At 42.0% G+C, this 23,502-nt stretch overlaps 1 pseudogene; it reads left to right on the top strand.

The window, feature by feature from the left end:
• The window catches only part of LOC118670941, a 30,179-nt pseudogene extending 11,144 nt beyond the window's left edge, over positions 1-19,035 (top strand).
• Positions 19,036-23,502: the final 4,467 nt, after the last annotated feature.

Below are 23,502 nucleotides of genomic sequence, written 5' to 3'. Positions count from 1 at the left end.
ACGCCTGCCCCACTGTGAACCCCACTTAGCAACAAGTTCTTCAGCTGGAAGGCAGTTGGGCAGCTTGTGGTTATGACTCCAGCAGGGTGGGGGTTGGGCATCTAACCTTCACCGTAAGCCACTGATAAAAGTATTTCTTCCTACTTGGAATATTCTACTTCAAAAAGGTTCTGAAAAATATGATTTTCCATCTCATTACATTCCCATGATTTTTCAGTGTTTCTTACAGATTGTCACCCCTAACAACCATAGAGCTAACTAGTCTATCCCTCAATGAATTCTCATCATGAGCCCTTAGGCAATCCAACAACTCCAGGAATGTATATTCAGAAGATGAACCACTGGTCCCACCTCTTCTCTCCAGGGCTCCTGCAGGTGACCCCATTGTCTTGGCCACCAGAATGCTCCAGTGCTAGATGAGAAAGGAAGATAAGAACTGATAGGCCTCTCTTCTCTCTGGAGGTTGTGTCATATTCGGTGAACTCTGTGCAGGAGGGAAGAGATAAGCACTGGGTAGGTTTACTTCCCCACAGAGATTGCTTCATATCCAGTAGACATGTGACCCAAATTCAGAGAAGCAATAGGCGCTTTGCAAATATTTACCCAGCCACCTGGCAACAGGGCAGTGCAGGTGCTATTTAACTTCAAAGACACACGCCCTGCACTCCATTCTCTTCACACACATAAAAAAAAGTTACAGCCTTTCCTGTGGCTACCTCTCCAAGTGTTAAAAACCATGTGAATGTTGGACCCCTTTAACTTCCACATCATCCAGTTCTCCAGGATTTGACTCTCCAATGGATGAAATAAATATTGAAGGTTTGCTTTCACATGTGAAGCAAAAGGTGTCCCTTGGCCTTGGAGTTCATACTCGTCCTTCTGTTCTCAGAAATGAGATTTGCAAGCACTGCGGACTTTTCTAGTTCTGCTGCTCACCTTCTACAGATAAATAAAGGAAATCAAGTGTTTGCCCCTTAAACAAACCCCCAAGACAAAATATGCTGAATGTAATCCTTCCCACACTTTCCATCCGCAGCTCAGGGGAAAACAGCAAATGCCTTCAGAGATGCACCTGACTGAGCCACCTTCTCAAATTGTGTACCCAATTGTGGGCTACTAGAAAGGCTTGGTTGAAAGGCAGAACACATATAAAGAACGTAAGAGGGAAACTTTAGTCACAAAAAATCCACATAGCAAGACAGACATTTGTCTTCATGTAAATAGCATTATCAAATATGCCATATGTCATGCTCTTAAGTTTGAGGACCTAATGCAAGATAAATGATACTAAGCCTTTTTATTAACTGCCATTTGCATGGTGCCATCTTGTGGTAAATCCTTTTAGCAATTTGAAAGATACAGAAGGCCAATATTTTTCCACTTTATAAGTTCTGTGAAGTGTGTAGCATTTAGACTATTTTGACCAGTTTTAGAACAGCTTAAACTTCCATTCCCTAATTTTTTAAAAAAACAGAGTTTATAACACGTTTTCCATTGATTTAAGAGTTAATAGATATTGATAGAGATTTCCCTACCTGAAAGTCAGCAATCACAGAATCCAAGAAGAAAATTTGAGGAAGGAATCTGTTTCACTGAAGAAAAAAAAAATTGACAATTACCTCTTTGAGAAAAAAAACTTTATTCAGCATTTCAGGCTCTAGACTAAGTTGTACTATCTTGTGTCTGAATGGTTTAAAACATAAGGAAATTTTTCTAGATATAGTCATTGATAGGTTGGTTTCAAACAACCTGAAAGGAACTTACGGTCTGAGCACAAGGACTCTGGGTTTTTCCACTGACTATTTTTATCTTGAGAGAGGGTTACCCAGTGGGGTCTCCCTGAAACTTACAGAAAGGATGTAGGATGTCCCATTCACTCATGAAAACTTCACACAATTGTTTGTGTATCTGCAGAACCAGAACTAAAAGTAAGGTTTCCTCATTTCTCATCCCACAGTCTTTGCTGTAGATCTAAGTGCTCAACTTAGATGGTGAACCCACACTGGTTAGGAGGGGGTGAAGTTCTGCATTTTGTGTGGTTATGAAATCAGAGCTCAAATCTCCGGAGGGGTAGTCGTGGGGGTACAGCTGAGGAGGACACCCAACTCTGTCCAGTTGGGGACTGAAGAGCTCCAGGCCACTCTCAGGATTTTTTATTTGCCCACCTAGTCTTACAGCAAACAGACCCCTCAACCCACCCACCTGTAAACCACCCCAGCCTGAAAAAGCTTCACAAGTCCTTTTCTTGTTTCATGATTATACAATAGCATCAAATTCACAGAAGGTGCTCAGTGAATGCCCTTGACTGGCTGAGTGATGACATATTTCATCACAGTGAGCCACAAAGAACCCAATGCTTGGAGCATAATGGCCATTAAATAAATACCTGGTTGACTGCATTTTAAAAAAATTACTCAGAATTCTCTCTTGCCCAAGGTCTGAGTTGTTTTGATCAGATTAAGGTTAAACAAATATTTGTTGAATGCCCACTGGTATGCTCAAGGCACAGTCACATATAAGCTCACTTGTGGCTAAATTTGTACAGCCATCCTGGCTGACTGAGGCCATCCTTCAGTAAACATGGGTCGCTGTGACGAGAAGTCACTCTACTTGAAGAAATAAGCAGTGATGGGAGAGGGGTATCACAATTAGCTTCCAGGAAATTGGAGGAGGGGTGCCTGAAAATGATTTTGAGGGTCAAGAGAGCAACTCACTTCAGCTCTCTAGGTAACAGGTGCTGGGCAAGGCTCAAAAGGAGGGACAGCGAAAGCCACAGACAGTGCCAGGTGAGAATTGTGATTGGAAGTTGGCCATCAGCTTCTGAGGAAGGCAGGACCATCAAAGGAAGCCACAGGCAGCCCAAGAGCAGAAGTTATTTTGGTGGAACAAAGGAGGAAAGTGTGTTGACAGGTGAGTAACTAGATGAATGAGCGTGAGGATTTTGTAGCTCCCTTCCTGCTCCCCTCCCCAATTTCACTGCTCACTACCATTTCATGAAGGGGCAAGATTACAGATCTAAAATGAGAAACATTCTCTTTTGTTGTTCTTAGCAGCCAACAGAAAATGTTAGAAGGAAATTAACACAAGGGATTAAGGGTACTGAGGGTATGGTGGTAACAAAGTCTGGATTTGGGTTGTCCATTTTCTTCTTGTTCCATTACCAAAAATTCTGGGGACATGTTTGTGATACACCAACCTGAAGGAAGGGGAGAGAAGATGGAAGGAGAAATTCCAAGGGCATAATTAGGCAGTGGGAGGCAAGTTGGAGAAGGGAAAACAGGCTTGAGAGAAGCAGTGGAAATTGTTACAAGGCCCTAGAGAGGAATTGAAGGCAATACTTACAGAGTCATACTGGGAGAGAAGGGAGACAGATGTGTGTGCAGAACAGGAGAGAAGCAAGAAAGCATGAAGGCTTAAAAATGGAACTCCCATTTGACCCAGTGATCCCACTTCTAGGAATATATCCCAAGAAAACAGAAACACCAATCAGAAAGGATATATGCACCCATATGTTCATAGCTAAGATTTACCATAGCTAAGAGTTGGAAACAGCCTAAGTGCCCATCAACAGATGAATGAATTAGAAAACTGTGGTACATCTATACAATGGAATACTATGCTGCTGTAAAAAAGAAGGAATTCTTACCATTTGCAACAGCATGAATGGAACTGGAGAGCATTATGCTAAGTGAAATAAGCCAGTCAATGAAAGAAAAATACCACATGATCTCACTCATTTACGAATAATAAAGACCAATTATAAACTGATGAACAAAAATAGATACAGAGCCAGAGCAGCCTCGAACAGACTGTCAAACTACAGCGGGAAGGCCGGGGAGGGTTGTGTGTGTGTGTGTGGGGGGGGGGGGGGTAAGAGATCAACCGAAGGACTTGCATACATGCATATAAGCATAACCAATGGACACAAGACACTGGGTGGCAGGGGAGGCCAGGGGAAGGTCAAGGGGGAAAAAAGGAGACATATGTAATACTCTTTGTAATACTTTAAGCAATAAAACAAAATTTAAAAAAATATAAATAAATAAATAAATAAATAAAGCGTGAAGGCTAGCGGGGGAAGGCTAGCGGGGGAACTCACTTAATCCTTCGCTTAAGTGAGTTCTGCTGCTCTGAGGAGTGCCGCTCCCGCTGCTCCCCACCCCCAAATACCGCTGCCACTGTCCCTTCAAGTCACTGATGAAGTCATAAACGCAGTCTCAGGTACAGAGTAACTGCATCCAGAACAGATGACACCTTATAAAAGGAAAAATAAAAGTATTCTGCTCCATACTCTTCCATCTCTGTCCCCCCAAAGAGAATGCCCATTCTCCTGGGGCCCTTCCCAATAACAAAGTCAGAGGGAAAAGAAAGGCACAACGGAAACAATGCAAAGGTTTTCTAAGAACAGAATTTTCCATGAAGCACCACTGCTTTCTCTGTTGCCCACAACTCAAAGTGTATAACATACTTCTTGCTGGTCTGGTGGCAGAGAAGCCCTTGGAGTGGAGGGCTGGCTGCCACTGGTCTGCTCAAGTCAAGCCCACTGGGTCTGAGCATCCTTAGGGAAGTTACTTCTCTGTGGCCTCCCCACTTCCTCCACCCAGCCTTCCAACTCCCCCTGATGGAAATAACTCCCACTGGTGGTGCAGAGGGGAATACAAACATAATAAAGGCGGTCTGTCTATAGATACTTTCCATGCAAATGTCCACAGATATGAAAGAATAACACTTGGGAAAGATTAAAAATAGAGATGGCAATGTAAAGAAACGTCAGTAAATTGAAGATATAAATATCTAGTCTGAAGAGTAAAAGTAAAAGTATATTTTTTAAAGGGAATAGAACCTCAGGAGCTGTAGACTATTAGAAGATTTGACATTTGTGTCTTTGGAGTCCCAGAGGAAGAGGAAAATATGTTTGAAAAATAATGTCCCCAAACTCCCCAAATTTGGTGAAAGATATAAACCTTCAGACTATAGAAGCACAGAGGACCCCAAACAAATAAATACAAAGAAAATCATGCACAGGGACACGAAAGTCAAACTGCAGAAAAAAAAATCTCAAAAGCAGTTAGTGCAGAGCACCTTTTCTATTGGAATTAAAGCAGAGTTAAGCCTCAGAACCAGGGAGGCCAGAGATAATGGAACAGCATCTTAATAGTTCTCAAAGGGGCCTGGCCAACATTGCTCAGTGGTTGAGCATCGACCTATGAACCAATAGGTCACAGTTCAATTCCCGTCAGGGCACATGCCCAGGTTGAGGACTCGATCCCCAGTAGGGGGTATGCAGGAAGCAGCCAACTGATGATTCTCATCATTGATGTTTTTATCTCTCTCTCCTTTTCCCTTCCTCTCTCTGAAATCCATGAAAACATTTTTAAAAGAAAAAATCAGTTCTCAAAGGAAAGAACTCTCAATCCAGAATTTTGTATCACTTGAAATTATTATTCAGGGATAAAGGCAAAATAAAACATTCTCAGATATAGGAAAACTAAAGAGGATTTGCCACCAGCCATCCTGATCTAGAACTGCTAAAGTAAGTTCTTGGGCTAAAGTGAAATTATGCCAGAGGGAAAGAAACTTGTCCTTTAAGAACTGAAGGAAGAGCTGCCGAAATGGCTAGATCTGGGTCAACATAATTCAGGTTGGCTATTCTGTATGCAAACCGCACAAGCTTCCCCTTTCTCGCAGGTATAGTTGTATGTGCATGTCTATTTCTCCACTGGGATGCATTTCTCCAAGGTCAGAGAATGTTTTATGATTATTCTTGTATTCACCTACAGAACCTGCCATTGTATGTGTGTGTGTGACCTAGTGGATATATTCAAAAGTTCAGGAGTCACAGTGCCTGGACTTGAATCCTGCAACTGCCACTAACTAATAGGGTGTCCTTGAGCTAGTCGCGTAATCTTTGTGTTTGTGTTCTTATGCATAATATGGGACAATAATGTATTTACCTTACATGTTGTCATGAAGATTAAATTAGTTAATATATAGATAGTGATAAGAACAGGGCTGCACACGTGGTAAGTGCTATGTGTGTTAACCACTATTGGAAATGTTCAAATATTGCTAAATAATTTTTCCTAGCACCAGCTGTTATATCATCAGCCTTTGATTTCATACCCAACAGTTACCTAAGAACTAAGCTAATCTCAAATTAAATCCTATGCTACCTGTGTTTTTTTAGAATCTATATCAAAACATTTTGAACATCAGAGTGGTCAAAAATGTTCTCTAGATAAATCAAATCTCAATTGCAAATGGTGTAAAACAGAACATAAGTTGACATGTAGTTTTTGCAAATGAATATCAAGGTGGCTTCTGCAAGTCTGACACCTAAAGCTTTCTCATGCCCCTTCATGCAGTTTAACAGAATATTTTTACCACAGGGTCTCACTGGAGAACTCAATCAGAAGTTTTTGTTACCAGTCTTTTTCTTGTTTAAAGTAGATTTGCAAAGACAGAGGTATCCATTCACATCTAGGAAATTTAAATTCCAATTCCTCTATCAACTTATATCATCAGAAATTCATTTACTTAAGCCTCCCAAAGAAATCCCTTCAAAAATTACTAGTACATTTTTATGACGTCTTTGGTTTTTATAAGGTCAATATAAAAAATGACTATATGAAGAATATCTCTGCATTTTCTGCAAAACAGCTAAAGTATAAAGATATTTTCCATTACACAAATCTCACAATACCAATCCCAGAATAGACTGTACCTCTCCTGATAAATTAGTATGCGCACTTTTGTTTAATAATAAAAATTATAGTTCAGTGGTTCTCAGTCGAGGCTGCATGTTAGAATTACCTGGGCAGCTTGAACAGTCCTGTACTCAGGCTTGACCTCATGCCAATGGTAGAACCCTGCGACTCAGGCAGTGATGGTTTTTAAAATCCCTCCCGGGGATTTCAACGGACAGCTTGAACTGAGAGCCCCTGATGTCGTTTATCATTTTACTCCTTAAAACATCTTGATTTACAAGAAATCCAAAGCCAAGATTTGTCATATTGTTCATTTTTATCCTCTGTGGTTATTATTTTCTATCTGTCTTCTTAATTGCCATCAAACATGCCTTTTAAGTTCACCTCAAATCATTTTGGGAAGCAGGTAGAGAAAAAGCCCTACTTTTTTAAAAAGTCATACATGATTTCATGGAAATCCTTCTTAAAACTTTTTTTTTCCTTAATTCTACTGGTTCTTTGGATAACATGTTCCATAAATTTGTTCTCTGGGTGTGAAGTTATGCTAACTTTCAGGTGTTCAAAAGCTATTTCTTTGAGCTTTAAACAATGGACCGTAGGGTTAATGTAATTAAGTTTTGTATTAGTTTTCCATTGCTATGCAAAAAAATGCCACAAATTAATAGCTTAAAACAATGCACAGTTGTTACATCCCAGTTTCTGAAAGTCAGAAGTGCAGGCTTGCCTGGCCTCTCTGCTCAGGGCCTCCGGAGGCTGGAAGCCACGTGTTGGCTGGGCTGGGTTCTCAACTGAAGCCCGACTAGGGAAGGATCAGCTTCTGTGGCTCCAGAATTCCCGGCAGCTGCATCCTCTGAGCCAGCAGTGGGGACAGAGGTCCTGCTGCTTTGAGTTTCTCACTCCAGGAAAGGCTGGTACCTTCTTCTAAAGGGCTCACCTGAACTGCACACCAGCCTCCCAGGTGCAGATGTTTTTCTGCTTCATGTGGGTGTGTGTTTGTGTTTCTAATATGCTTTTTGAGGACTGCTCAGCATTTAGTAATGAATGCATCTGACTATTGCCTGGGGAGTTGGGCACACCACAGGGGGTCTGATTGTGTTAACAAGGTATCAGACAGTTCAGAGCTTATAATCAGATTATCCCCAAAATCATGTATTTCTTTTTTATTTTAACTTATAGTTGACACATCATTATATTAGTTTCAGCTGGATCACCTCAATAAATCCTGCACCCATCCAGCTGTACTTTATATACCCATGACTATTCTGTGACTACCAATATGTACTTCTTTATCCCTTCACCTTTTACATTCATTCCCCAATCCCCTTCCCATCTGGCAAATAACAAAATGTTCTCTGTATCTATAAATCTGTTTCTGTTCTGCTTGTTCATTTTGTTTGTAGATTCAATTATTGATAGATATGTGTTTATTACCATTTTGTTGTTCATATTTTTTATCTTCTTCTTCTTAAAGAAGACCCTTTAACATCTACACTAATAAAAGAGAAACATGTAAATTGACCGTCCCCTCCACTATGCTCACCAGCCAATCAGGATAAGTATGCAAATTAACCCAACAAAGATGGCGGGCCTGTGGGCAGCACGCATGTGCACAGGCGCTGAACAGCTGGGGGAGGGGGGGGTAGGCATCCCACCCCACCCCACCCTGGCTGCTCTGTGCCAGTGCACATCGCCCAGAGGCAAGGAGCAGCCATGGCGGGGCGGGAGGCCTGGCTTCCACCCCATCCCAGCCACTCCAGGCAGGTAAGCAGCATGTGTGGAGAGCCTCTGGACAGGGGAGGTGGGCCAGCAGAGGGCGGCCTGTACTCCCCACATGGCAGCGGTGGCAGCCGTGAGCACGCCAAGCGGAGCCTGCCGGCAGAGCTGAAGTAGCACCTGTAGGCCATCAGCACAGAGGAGTGGCTGCACAAGTCCCATCTCCTGGCCCAGAAGGTGCACGATCGCAGGGACAGCCACCATAGCGGGCCAGATTGATGTCCTCTTGGCCGTACCATGGGGGTTTGCAGATCTGCAAAAGCCACAGGCCTCTAGTGCACACATCCTCTCCTCCCCTGCTGGCATGCAAATGTCCCCCAACATGCTGTCACCCTCGCGTGCCTGCAACAGTCCCGGACCAAGGCACGCACAAGTTCTCCCCGCCCCTCCGCTGCACTTTCATCAACCCCAGCATGCTATGTCCCCCACAGGACATGTGCATGTCCCCTCCAGCATGCTCACTTCCTTTGGAGAGTGTCTGGGTGTTCTGGGTGATGAGGGTGGGTGTCTGTGAGATGACAGTGAGAGGGTGGAGTGGTGATGCCCTGTTCCTGCAGAGGCCAGTGCAGCGACGAGATCACCTCCGTGGGGCTAATGCAGGTGCTGAGGCAGGAGCAGGTGCAGACAGACACACCTGGTGGCATGGGTGGCCCTCACTGAGGTGCTTTTGGTCAGCATTCAAGATCAGGAACCCAGAGGAGGCGAGGAGTTCCGTCCTCTCAGTGAAACAGTGGGATAGTTGGGGCGACTGCAGAGGAGGAATGTGCACTTTGGGTGCCAGCACCCATGAGCGAAGGCTGCCCTGACTGAGCGAAGGCTGCCTCGCTCGCTTGGGGCCTAGCACACTCCTGCCAGGCAGCGGGTGACAGGACATGCTTTCCTGAGTTATTGAGAGAAAACATTAATTCTCCTGCTGCCCGTGAAGGTGGAAAGTGAATATGGGAGACACGCAGGGAGTGAGCAAGGTTCCAAGTCTGGGGTTTCCAAATCTGCTTTTGTTTCCTTTCACTGCTGACTAGAGATATACAGGATGTCCCCCCAAAATTTATACACACTTTGAATACCTACTAATTCCAATGGGTTTAAGCATGAAAAGAAAGAAACAACAATGGAGCTGTCATCTGTTAAAACTGCGGGCACAGACAGGCAGTCAGATATTCCCTGAGAGGTCTCGGATTGGAGAGGGTGCAGGCCAGACTGAGGGGGCCCCTTTCCCACCCACCCCCCACCCCTGTGCACAAATTTCGTGCACCAGCTACTAGTTTCATATAATATTGGTTTGGTGGTGATGATCTCCTTTAGCTTTTTCTTGTCTGGGAAGCTCTTTATATGTCCATCGATTCTAAATGATAGCTTTGCAGGATAGAGTAATCTTGGTTGTAGGTTCTTGCTATTCATCACTTTGAATATTTTTTGACACTTCTTCTGGCCTGAAAAGTTTCTTTTCAGAAATCAGCTGAGAGTCTTATGGGAGCTTCCTTGTAGGTAACTGTTTTCTCTTGCTACCTTTAAGGTTCTCTGTCTTTAATCTTTTGCATTTTAACTATGAGGTGTCTGGTATGGGTCTATTGGATTCATTTTGTTTGGGACTCTGTGCTTTCTGAACTTGTATGTCTGTTTCCTTCAAATTAGGGAAGTTTTCTGTCATGTTTTTTTTCAGATAGGTTTTCAATTTCTTGCTCTCTCTCTTTTCGTTCCAGGCCCCTCAACATGCAAATGTTGATACACAGGAAGTTGTCCCAGAGACTCCTTATACTATCCCCAATTTTTTAAATTCTTGTTTCTTTTTGCTATTCTGATTGGGTGTTTTTTGCTTCCTTATATTTTAAATCACTGTTTTGAGTTTCAGCTTCACTTACTCTACTGTTGATTCCTTATAAATTATTATTTATTTCAGTTAGTGTATCCTTCATTTCTGACTGGTTCTTTTTTATGCTATTGAAGTCCTCACTAAGTTCCTTGAGCACCTATACCATTTTTTTTGTGGGAGAGTTTTGTTTTGTTTTTGGTTTTGGTTGCCTTTCTCATGTGCCCCAACCAGGTCTGGGAATCAAGCCTGTAACCAAGGTACATGCCCTTGACCAGAATCAAACTTAGGACCCTTCAGTGTCACAGCCGCTTTGATCACCCCAGCTGGGCACTCGAGGTGCACTCCCATATAAGCTATATACCCTTCTGTTGAGATTGAGTTTTGATTGCTATTGGCATGTCAATGGGAGGGATTTACCCAGGCTTACCAGCTGCAAGGACTGGCTGTGATCACTGACAGGCCTCCAAACACCTTGGAGGATCAGCTGTGCAGAAGCCCACTGACAGAGCAAGACTTACTTCAGCAGGGCTCTGGTACCACTGAATCTTCCCCTTTGTGTCTTCGCCACTTTGTCACTTGTGGAGATGGTTGGGTGGTGCTTTGAGGTAGTCTGAAGCTGTCCACTGTGTGTGCTGGGTCTGGGGCCTCCCAGGAGGTGCAGGCCAAGGTCAGCCACTGCCTGTGTTCTGCCTGAGACCACCAGGCATGAGCTACAAAGTGATCTGCAGATGTCTGCTTCTTGTGCTGTGCTTGGAGGTGACCAGGTGAGTCCAAGCTATGAACCAAGGCTGACTGCTGCTAATGCCAGGCCTAGGGTCACTTAGCTGAAGCTAAATGCTTCTTGTTTGGAGGATTTTAGAAAAATATGAAGCATGAGCCAAAATAGGCCATTCCTATGGAAAAGCCACTGGATACCATTTGGGTGGGCTGTAAAGTTGGGTAGGGCAGGATCTCAGGGTCACCAGAGTGAGGCAAACAGTGTGAGCCAGATTGATGGAATCTCAGATATGGTACCATCTGCTGGCTCTGTGGAATAAGGGCCAGAAAAGGAATAATGGCCTCCACCAGTACTTCTGTCTGGGAAAAAGCTGCCCCTTCAGCTCTGGCCCTGATGCCAAACAATTCAGTTCTTCCCTATATGTCTCAAGTTCCTTTCAAACTGCTGCCCCTGCACTGAAGCTCAGAGCATATGAGTCATAATAAATCTTTGTGCAGGCCCTTTAAGAGGGATTGCCTGGGGCTCCAGCAGCCTCAGCCTCACTCAGTCTCATTCCATGCTGGTTTTTAAAACCAGAGGTTATGGGGGCTTCTTTTCCCAGCATTGAAACCCTGGGCTGGGTTGCCTGGTGTGGGGCTTGCACCTCAGGGCGACGGGGGGAGGGGACCTCCGCAGACTAGATATCCCTTCTAGATTTTATGTGCCATATATGGATGTGGGACCAGCCCTTCCTCTTCTCTACCCCTCCTACCAGTCTTGATGTGGCTTCTTTAATTTCCTAGTTGTAGGACTTCCATTCAGCCAGATTTCAGGAGATTCTGAATAATGACTGTTTTGTAGTTTAGTTGTAATTTTGACATATCCAAATTCATGAATTTAATTTGTCCACGTCTCTAGTTCATATATTAGTCTACTGAGGCTACCATAACAAAGTACCACATGTTAGGGGGCTAAAACAACAAAAATTAATTTTCTCCCAGTTGTGGAGGCTGGAAATCTGAGATTAAGGGTGTCACAGGTTTGGTTTCTTCTGAGGCAAGCATGTCAAACTGGCCGCGAGTTTGACATGCTTGTGAGGCCTCTTCTGTTGATTTACAGATGTTCTTCTTTCTGTGTTCTCACATGGTCTTTCTGCTGCATGTCCAAAGTTCCTCTTCTTATAGGATCAGATAGATTCATTAGAACCCACCCTATGGCCTCATTTAACTTACTGACCTCTCTAAAGGCCTTTTCTCCAAAATCAGTCCCATTCTGAGGCATTAGGCGTTAGGCTCAACATATAAATTTTGGGGGGGACACAATTCAGCCCATATCACTTCACTGACCACTCAGTCATTTTAAACATTCTTTAATTTATTTCCATTTATTTCCTTTTTCATTATCTGAAAGAGCTTACTAATCATTTAAGCTTTTGTTCATGCCCTCAAGGAGCTTGTAAATAAACTAAACACCAGACACATCTAGGAAATAATGCCATAAGGTAGGAATTAACTGCTAGTTTGGCAAAGGGGCCTGTAGTTTTCTAGAAGTTCAAAGAAAGATGGGGGTCAAAGGCATAGTGGCCATAGTGATCCAGGAGGGTCTCAGGAGCAGGACTGGTTTATGGACACTTCCATGAGGTCTAATTTAATGGATGAAAGAAAGACATTCCGGGTGAGGAGGAGAAAGATATGATGAAGGGCATGAAAGCAAGAATAACATGGTATATTTGAAGAACAATGAGACAACTGACCTGCCTAGAGCTGTGATCATGTTTTAAAAGTAGTGGAAAATAAGTTACATGGGTCAAAGTGAAATTACTGTAAGGCTTCTGGAACCTGAATACAGGAAAGACTAGAGGAAAGAGAAACCAAGTTAGCAGGCTCTGCTAGTGGTTATTACAGAAAAGTAAACGAGGTGTTCGGCAAGTCGGGACACCAGTGCAGAAATGCACAAATGGGTGTAAGGATTTGGGAGGAGGGACTGGTAGGACTTACTAACTGAATAAGCTGGTAAGTGATATAAATATGGGAGCTTAAGAAAAGGTTGAGTTGTAAATAATTCTAAGGCTTTGAGGCTGATGGTCTGGGCATGTACTATTAACAAAACACTAATGAGTAAAATAAATTGTTGGTGTGGAGTAAAGAGCATGAATTTGCTAGATAATGAGCTTTTCTATGAGATTTTAACCTTCTTACGTCAGGAATAACATTTATTCACACTTAGCATGATGTATGTAACAACTAACTGCTCGATATATTTTGGTTAACTAGAGTTAAATGAGATAAAATTGGAACACCTAAGTAGACATCCAGGACAGAAAAGAGAAATTAACGCTGAAGAGGTAAGAATTGAGGCCTGAGCACAGCAGAGCCCTCTGAGTGATGCCCTAGATTATCTAATAAGGATAAAATGATAATTGGTAAGAATCTCTGAAGAACATCTCTATCCAGCATCCTCTTTCTCTTCTCATTGCCCACTCATGTGTAATGACATCTGTTGTTTTTGTCACCCTTTGCTGGTTCCTCAATTTTCCTTTGGAGAACTTCCCAGTGCATGTGGTCTTGTTTGGACTGTCAATCAAAGTGCTGTGCCCCACACTGGCTGGGGTTTTTAACTACTGTTTAAACTTTAGGCCTTGTGCATGACATTAAACCTGTCCTCTTCCCTGAGGCCTTGCCAGACCACTGTGCCTTTCCATCCCCCTCCTCTGAATTTCTAGAGAACTCTGACTCATGTGTTCACACTCGCAGTACTTGTCCCTGGACCTGAGCTGGGCCAGTCAGACTCTCTCTCCTGGGATTCTGAGTCTTGAGCAGAGGAACTGCAGTTCAGCAACCAGAAGCTTTCTCATGGCCAAGCCTGGTGTCACTCACTTCCCACGAGATCTCTGAAACTGCTTGGGTCCCTGTCCTCTCCATGGCCTGTTTACTCAGATTTGCTGTTAATTCTCTGAGGTGCTTCACTTCCTTCCAATTAATCCCCTTAAACAGAGTTAGTTTCTGTAGTTTGCAACTAAAGTTTAACATATTGACCACATTTCTTCCCATTATTCAGTTTTGCCACAGCTTTATTTTGTGTTCAAAATCCAGAAGTGAGCATGCCACATCCTGAGATATGGCATTTCTCCTTTTCTAAGGCTCAACCCAGCGATTCTCATTTTTATTTCAAAGAAGACAACTTCATGACAACCGTGGTGATGGGAAGCAGCCATCTGACACCCTTGCACTTTCATTTCCTATACCTACTCCTTTATGAAAGAGGTGCCTGGCATCCTTCTGCACTGGACTATACTTTAAGTTGTTTAACATGTTGTATCTCCTCCGACTCCATTTATTCCTCCAGTTCTTCATTCCCTTGCCATCAAAGCCACATGCCCTTGAAGAGTATTTGAGGATATGCCTCTCCCTCTCTTCTTCCCTGTCCGTACCCAATGTCTTCTTTCCTTGAGTGACCACTTCTTTTTTTAAATAACCAAGAATTACAATGCTCTTAGCATCACCAGTATTCACACAGGAGGCTCTGCTTTTATTATATGTGAGAGAAACAGATATAAATTCTGGCTATGGAAGTTTGAGCTGCCATTGGGCCTAGAGATAAATGCCTTTTACCAGACTGGAAACAAACACCCCTAAAAGCAATAATGTTACTTGGCATTTATTCAACACTTTTCATCTACAAAGCAATTTGTAAACATTAAAGAATGAGCTGTCCATTCTTCCCACAAGAGTAAATGTATAATGCTGAGTATCATCCTGTCTCATTTCTCAGACCTAAACAAAGGGCTCTGAATATAAACTGTGGCTGAATATAAACTATGACTTCTTATGAGGAAAGTAGGGGAACAGGTGAGGGGATGAGAAGAGCTATCATTTTTCTAGAGAATATTGAGAGTCAGGGATGACAGTTTGAAGGAAAACTCTCCAGGGTTCTGGCCCGGCTCCACTTCCATTTACTCCACACAATGACACCCTGAAAAGTTTCCACAGAGGTTAGGTCATTCCCAGTTACCCCTCAAACTGCTGGATTGTAGCTTTTGGGTGATCCTTCCTTTGTGTTACTGGCCCCTTTCCTTATTCAAAATTCAGGTGTTGCCTCACCTACCAAAGCAAGCCAATCTTAAATTCACATTTAAATGTATATTTACAGGTGCATACATAACATCTGCACTCTCTTACCCTGCTGCCCGCCCCCCTTCCATCTTATTTGGGGTAGGGAGGGAGGTAAAAATGAACCATGCCTATTAGCCCAATGTTGTGCAATCATGTGACTAGGAAGAACTCAATGAGATCAAGAACAGGTTTACTCTTTCTGAAGAAATCATTCCATCAAGAGGAAGGCGAGCCTCCACCTGCTCAGAGTAATCACTGGCTGAACATCTTAGCAGTTAGACAACCTGTGAACTGCAAATAAAAGCACTGAGGACTCTCCCATTATAACCCTTTCCCAAACAGAAAGGAAGACAGAAAGTATAAAATGTTGCTGGATTATCTATATGTATAAAAGTCTAATATGCTGTGTCCCTCCAGGTAATAACAGCACATAGCAATGTCTGGCTTCCTCTCCCTATTGATGACTAGCCTCCTTGCAGTTTCTTAAGCCCAGGAACACGACTTGCTTTATATCCAGGTGGAAACATTTCACACTTTAACCAAATGTTTGTGAAGCGTTTTCCTATGCCTCATCTCATTTGATCCTCACAGAAGTCCTGAAGTAGGTAGATAGGAGACCCGGTGGAATCCTATTTGCTTTTTATTAGCTGGAAAACGGAGATTTAGAAAGCTTAGAAACTTGATCTGACTGAAAAAAAGTAAGAAATGGTGGACCTTGAAAATGACTTCAGGTTTTCTCACTGCGCAGAATATAGTCAAACACTGCTGCAGTTAAATATTTTACCCTTTGTTCTCTCTGCATGATCTACTAGTACAATAATAATCTGCTTCATGTTGATATTTACTGCTGTGTTGCTGACAATTACCTTAAAGAGAAGTTGGGGTGCTTCACTGGGCTGGAAAAATTTTAGCTACATCAGACAGCAGGTCTAATTAAGCAAGTTTATTCTACATATAAAAGGCTAAGTTGACTCATGCATACGCAATACATACAAAGCTCTGGCTGGCACCAATCTCACGCATGTGTTCCCAATCATGAATTTGGTTGACACTTCTATTATAGAGAAAGGGCCAATAGCAATATTAAAATATTTCTTCTAATTAATTTCCTTTCAATGTGCATGAATTCATGCACCAGGCCACTAGTTATACTATAGAGGTAGATAGCTCACTGAAATCACACAATGATGATATAGTTGAGTAAGAGCTTCTATTTACTGAGAATTTACTATGATGCCAGGAACTGTCCTACATTAACTTCTGGCAACAACCCTGTGAGACAGGTGCTATTGCCATCTCTTTCATAAATTAGGAAACCAAGAGCACAAGAGATTCAGTACGTTGCCCAGTATCGTGCTGTCAGCAGGCAGCAGAGCCAATTCTAAGCAAGGCAGTCTGACTGTAGAATCCACTTGATTAATCCTTGGGCTATGCTAACTGGCAACCACAGCCCGAAAGCCTGATTTTCTACCTAAATGCAAAACAAACAAAACACAAACAGAACCACTTCCTTAGAGGTTATCATTCTGAAAGACTTCAATGTATGGCAGGCATGGCTCCCCAGGCAGTGGTCACAGTGTCTGTGATGGCTCTAGTTGAGACAGGGTGTGTTAAGAGCTGGGGAATGGGGACCAGGAAGGAGGCAGAATGTCTCAAAAGATAAGCTGAAAGCAGACATAGAACATACCGAAGTTCTGCATAATTTTTTTTTTTTTAGAACAAGTAGGCAGATGTAATTACACAGTTGGAACTTATTCACGATTTAAGGGCCAGTACATGTTGGATCATGAGTGCCGTGAGATGGAATCTCAGCAATAGTTTTTGATGGTCTGCTTCAATTAAGGAAAGACAAGAGCTCATTAATACCCGGGCTCATGATTGCATAATGTGAATAAAAAGGACAGATTAACATACATAATTGATCTTGCATTATTCAGTGTGCCAACTTGGGAGTGATGCTTAGTTCTGGTGGTCGTCCTGTTGTTGAAAGTGCTTTGGGGAGTCACTTTGAATTGCTTGTTTCAGTGATACTGCATCACATTCCTTGTGGCCAAGATAGAGCACAGACCAAGCACAGTAAGAAAACAAAGCAAGGATACATTCTCACTCTCTCTACTTTTTCAATTCAGATTATTTGACACCTATATCCCACATTCTGGATAGGGTTCCAAGTACAAAAGGAATAGTAATATCAAGGTGCTATGAAAATCCTGGCACAGAAAACATTCTTTGGATAATTTCATGAGAAACATGCCACATGAGCCAGGCCTTGAAGGCTGGCTTTCAATAAGCAGAAGATTGGGATGGGGGTTAGAGGAGGTGGAAGTGGTGAGGCACAGCAAGATAGGTGAGATAGATAGACATCCTTGGCTCTCTCAGGTAGTCCAGGTTGGCTAGAGAGCAGCAAGTGCTGGTGAGAATGAAAGTAGGCCATGGAGACAGGTTGAACAATATTGCATAGGGTTTTGAATGACCATCTGAGAAGTCTGTACTTTAAAATTAAATAAAAGTAAAATTTTAAGAAATGGGAAACCTCTGAGAGGCTGTAAGCATCAGAATGACTGGAATTGTGCTTCAGAAAAATTAATGTCCTAGTAGTACATAAAATTAAAGCTTTTTGAATTGGACATCTAAATTTTGGGGAAAAATTGAACCAAGTCTGATGAATAAGAAAGAAGTGTGTGATATGGAACTGTGTGTGATGTTTGGTTAAAAAACAAGGTATTGAATAAAATGTTAAATTTTATTCTGTGGCTTCTAAATGGATCTAAAGAAACTTCCAAAAAGATTTAAGAAAATATTTTGGAGTGACGGCAGCATCACAAAAATAAGTGTAGAGAGTCTTCTCTAAAACACCTACTTTCAAGGATAAACCATCCCTGTGAAAAATCAATTTGGTCCTTTAAAAGAAATCAGAAATAGCTTGGCATCTGGGGATACTCACAGCTTTCAGCACCTGGCCCAGCTTCTTTCAAAACGTCTGCTGTTCACAAACTTCTGTGCAAGCTCAGCTTGAGGATAATCACTCCATGGATCCGCCAAAGCCTATACTAACTTCGATGCTGACTGGGATGCTTTAAACATTGAAACAACCATCAAGAACAGAGGTGTGAATGAAATCACCACCACGACATTTTGACCAATTGCAGCAATGAGCAGAGACAAGATATTGCCTTTGCCTGCCAGAGAAGGACCAAAATGGAAGCACTGAAGTCGGCCTTCACCTGGGGAGGGTGATTGGGGCCTATTGAAAACACCTGTCAGTACGATGTTTCAGAGCTGAAGGCCTCCATGAAGGGGACTAATGAGGACTCATGAGATCATCTGCTCAAGGACTGGCCAGGAGTTGCAGGAAATTAACAGTCTACAGGGAAATGTGCAAGACTGATCTGGAGGACATTATTTCCGACATATCTGGTGACTTCTGCAAGCTGATGGCTGCCCTTGTGAAGGGTAGAAAAGCAGATGGTTCTGTCATGGATTATGAACTGACTGAAAGATGTCTGGGATCTCTCTGAGGCTGGAGTGAAAAGGGACTGATGTTCCCAAGTGGATCAGCATCATGACTGAGTGTAGCATGTGTCACCTCCAGAAAGTATGTGAAAGGGACAAGAGCTACAGCCCTTATGACATGTTGGAGAGCATCAAGAAGGAAGTCAGAGAGAACTGGAAAATGCTTTCCTGAACCTGGTGCAGTGTATCCAGAACAAGTCCCTGTATTTTGCTGACCAACTGTACAACTCCATGAAAGGCAATGGGACTCGCGATAAGGCCCTGATCAGAATCACGGTCTCCTGCATTGAAGTGGACATGTTGAAAATCAGGTCTGTCTGAATTCAAGAGGAAGTATGGCGAGTCCCTGTACTACTACATCCAACAGGACACCAGGGTGACTATCAGAAAGCCCTGCTGTACCTGTGTGGCAGGGATGAGTGAGGCTCACAGGGGCTTTAGCGTCCAGGAGTGGTATTCCTATGCTTCCAGCTAATTCTAGAAAATCAGCTTATAACTAATAGCCCCCTGTGCTTATCCCTGTGAGGATGGTGTTAGCATTGCCCCCTGTCCATCCTCATTTCAGTTGCTTAAGCATTGCCTTGCTTTCTCTTCTAGTCTTTCTAGCCAAAGAAATGCACATCCGAAGGAACAGGAAGCAAAATCTATGGTGCAAAACACCTTGCCTCTTATGTACTGTGTCATAAACAGATGAATAAACTGAATTTTTACTTTAGAAATTAAAAGAATTACAAATCATAATTATTACTTATTAGTGCACAGAATTCGTGCAAGTGTAGGCCCTCTCGGTCCCAGCTGGCCCTCCCACTGGTCATTCCAGAAGGTCGTTCCGGAAGGTCATTCTGCCATCTGGTCTAATTAGCATGTCAGCTCTTTATTATATAGGATATCACACAGTATACTCTTGAAATAGGGTTATGGCAATCCATCACCAAAACTAGCTTCTGTAAGTACAAGTCTGTGATGGCTCTCCTGTGTCAGCTTGGCTAGGCTACAGTCCCATTATGCCCTCTCACTCATCTAACTCCAGCTGAGAAGGGATTTTTGCAGATGTAATTAAAATCCCTATCAATTAGCCTTAAGGGAGATAATCCTGGTGGGCCTGACTTAATCAGCCGGAGGGCTTCCAAGCAGGATTGAAGCTTTCCTGAGAAAGATGAAATTCCTCCTGTGGACAAGAGCTCCATGCCCATGCCCATGGAGTTCTAGCCTGTCCTACAGACTTTGGATTTGCATAGCCAGCCCCTCTCACTTACACACAGCAATCCCTTATTTATATGTACATATATGTGTGTATACACACAGTAAGATTTTATATACACATATCTATATAAAATCTCATACTGGTTCTACTGCTCTGGTTGGATTCTAACACAGTTTACTTTCTTCATGAGAGCTAACATTATTCTATGAGAGGAATGTACTCTGAAATGTACTATCAATGAATTAATTACATAAATACCGTTAGAAATTGTATTTAAGTTAAAACTAAAGCTGTGTGCTTTACTTTTTTGAAGTGTGCTATAAAATGGCGCCATTTGTACAATTGCAGAAGCTGTGGCTTCTAATCACATCTCACATGGCTTTAGCAGGGGGGAGAAGGGGGTCCGCCATCTTAATCCTGGGTCTACAACTCCCTGAAATCATGTGTAAAATTTTTCTGAGAGCCCATAGCTTTCACCAGATCCTCAAAGAAATGTTTCTCCTCAAATTACTAAGATTCACTTTAGCTTATTTTGAAGGTTAATCTGTATTTATACTCAAGTTCCTAATGACTGCTTGTATATATGCTATGAATGGATAACTGACTCTCCAGCTGCTCACTCTGTCCAAAATTTATTGCTGACATTATAGAGATTGTTTTTTCCCCCGAGAGGAGATCAGGCCACTTGTAACTAGTAGGAGAGATTCAGTTTAAGTTTTTACTTGATTGAAAGCCCACAGATGCATGGTGAGATAATCCACCTAAAAACTTTACACATTATACTAGTATGTGAATCTCAAATACTCATGAAAACCAATGATGCACAAAATACAATTTAAGTCATCTTTAGTTCGTACCGAGGCGTTAACAAGTTAAATAATGATCAATTTACAAAACTCAAAATAATTACATTGCAAATTATTATTAACTTTTGTTGTGGGAAGAGAGATTTGCAGTTACCTTATTTAATTAAATCTTTATTGTTGAAAGTATTACGTATGTTTCCTTCCCCATCTCCCCATTGACCCCTCTAGCCAATCCCCATCCCCCACCCCAGGCCTTCACCACACTATTGTCTGTGTGCATGGTTTATGCATATATGCATACAGGTTCTTTAGTTGATTTCTCACCCACGCACCCTCCCCCACCTTGCCTTTGAGATTCCACAGTCTTTTCTAGGCTTCTATGTCTCTGTTTTGTTCATCAGTTTATTTTGTTCATTAGATTCCGCACATGAGTGAGACCATATGATAATTGTCTTTTTCTGACTGGCTTATTTCATGTAGTATAATACTCTCCAAGTCCATCCATGCTCTCTCAAAGGGTAAGAGATCCTTCTTTTTTATTGCTGCATAGTATTCCATGGTGTAAATGCACCACAGCCTTTTTATCCATTCACCTACTGATGGGCACTTAGGCTGTTTCCAGCTCCTAGCTATTGCAAATTGTGCTGCTATGAACATAGGGCCGCACACATTCTTTCTGACTGGTGTTTCAGGTCTCTTAGAATATGTTGCTAAAAATGGGATCACTGGGTCAAATGGCAGTTCCATACTTAATTTGAGAAAACTCCATACTGTTTTCCATAATGACTGCACCAGTCTGCATTCCCACCAGCAGTGTACTAGGGTTCCCTTTTCTCCATATCCTCACCAGCACTTGTCATTTGTTGATTTGTTGATGGTAACCATTCTGACAGGTGTGAGGTGATACCTCATTGTCCTTTTAATTTGCATATCTCTGATGATTAGTGACTTTGAGCATGTTTTCATATGTCTCTTGGCTTTCTGAAAGTCCTCTTTTGAAAGGTGTCTATTTAGGTCCTTTGCCCATTTTTTGATTGGATTGTTTATCTTCCTTTTGTTAAGTTGTATGAGTTCCCTATAAATTTTGGAGATTAGGCCCTTATCAGATATGACATTGGCAAATATGTTTTCCCACACAGTGGGTTTTCTCATTGTTTTGCTGATGGTTTCTTTTGCTGTGCAGAAGCTTTTTATTTTGATGTAGTCCCATTTGTTCATTTTCTCTTTAGTTTCAAGTGCCCTAGGAGCTGTATCAGTGAAGAAATTGCTTCGGCATATGTCTGAGATTTTGTTGCCTTTGGATTCTTCTAGAATTTTTATGGTTTCCTGTCGTACATTTAAGTCCATTATCCATTTTGAGTTTATTTTTGTGTATGGTGTAAGTTGGTGGTCTAGTTTCATTTTCTTGCATATATCTATCCAATTTTCCCAGCACCATTTATTGAAGAGACTATCTTGGCTCCATTGTATGTTCTTGCCTCCTTTGTCAAATATTAATTGAGCATATTGGTTCGGGCCGATTTCTGGGCTCTCTATTCTATTCCATTGATCTATATGCCTATTCTTGTGCCAGTACCAGGCAGTTTTGAGAACAGTGGCTTTGTAATACAACTTGATATCTGGTATTGAGATCCCACCTATTTTGTTCTTTTTCAGGATTGCTGCAGCTATTCGGGGTCTTTTTTTATTCCAGATGAATTTTTGGAGAGTTCGTTCTAGATCTCTGAAGTATGCCGTTGGTATTTTAATGGGAAGTGCGTTGAATTTATAGATTGCTTTGGGTAGTATGGACATTTTAATGATGTTGATTCTACCAATCCATGAACACGGTATGTTCTTCCATCTGTTTATGTCTTCCTCTATATCTTTTTTCAACGTCCTGTAGTTTTCTGAGTAGAGGTCTTTTACTTCTTTAGTTAAGTTTATTCCTAGGTAGCTTAATTTTTTTAGTGCGATGGTAAACGGGGTTGTTTTTATAATCTCTCTTTCTGAAAGTTCACTATTGGTGTATAGAAATGCCTCAGATTTCTTGGGGTTAATTTTGTATCCTGCTACATTGCCAAATTCATGTATTAAGTCTAGTAGCTTTTTGATGGAGTCTCTAGGGTTTTGTATGTATAATATCATGTCGTCTGCAAATAAGGACAGTTTTACTTCCTCTTTTCCAATTTGGATACCTTTTATTTCTTCTTCTTGCCAAATTGCAATGGCTAACACTTCCAGTACTATGTTGAACAGGAGTGGTGAGAGGGGGCATCCCTGCCTTGTTCCTGTTCTTAGGGGAAATGGTGTTAGTTTTTGTCCATTGAGTATGATGTTGGCTGTGGGCCTGTCATATATGGCTTTTATTATGTTGAGGTATGATCCTTCTACTCCCACCTTGCTGAGAGTTTTTATCAAAAATGGGTGTTGAATTTTGTCAAATGCTTTTTCTGCATCAATTGATATGACCATGTGGATTTTTCTTTCAATTTGTTTATGTGATGTATCACGTTTATTGATTTGCGGATATTGTACCATCCTTGCATCCCTGGGATAAATCCTACTTGGTCATGGTGTATGATCTTTCTGATGTACTGGTGGATCCGATTTGGTAAGATTTTGTTGAGGATTTTGGCATCTATGTTCATGAGGGATATTGGCCTGTAATTCTCTTTCATTGTGTTGTCTTTACCTGGTTTTGGTATTAGGCTGATGCTGGCTTCATAGAATGAGCTTGGAAGTGTTCCTTCCTCTTGAATTTTTTGTAGTAGTTTGAGGAGGATAGGTTTTAGTTCTTCCTTGAATGTTTGGTAAAACTCCCCTGTGAAGCCGTCTGGTCCTGGGCTTTTGTTTGCTGGAAGCTTTTTGATGACTGCTTCAATTTCTTCCATAGTTATT

This window comes from Myotis myotis, unplaced genomic scaffold, assembly GCF_014108235.1.
Source record: "Myotis myotis isolate mMyoMyo1 unplaced genomic scaffold, mMyoMyo1.p scaffold_m19_p_1, whole genome shotgun sequence".
NCBI lineage: Eukaryota > Metazoa > Chordata > Mammalia > Chiroptera > Vespertilionidae > Myotis > Myotis myotis.
The sequence above is the reverse complement of the archived record's forward strand: the minus strand, read 5'-3'. Positions and strand labels throughout refer to the sequence as shown.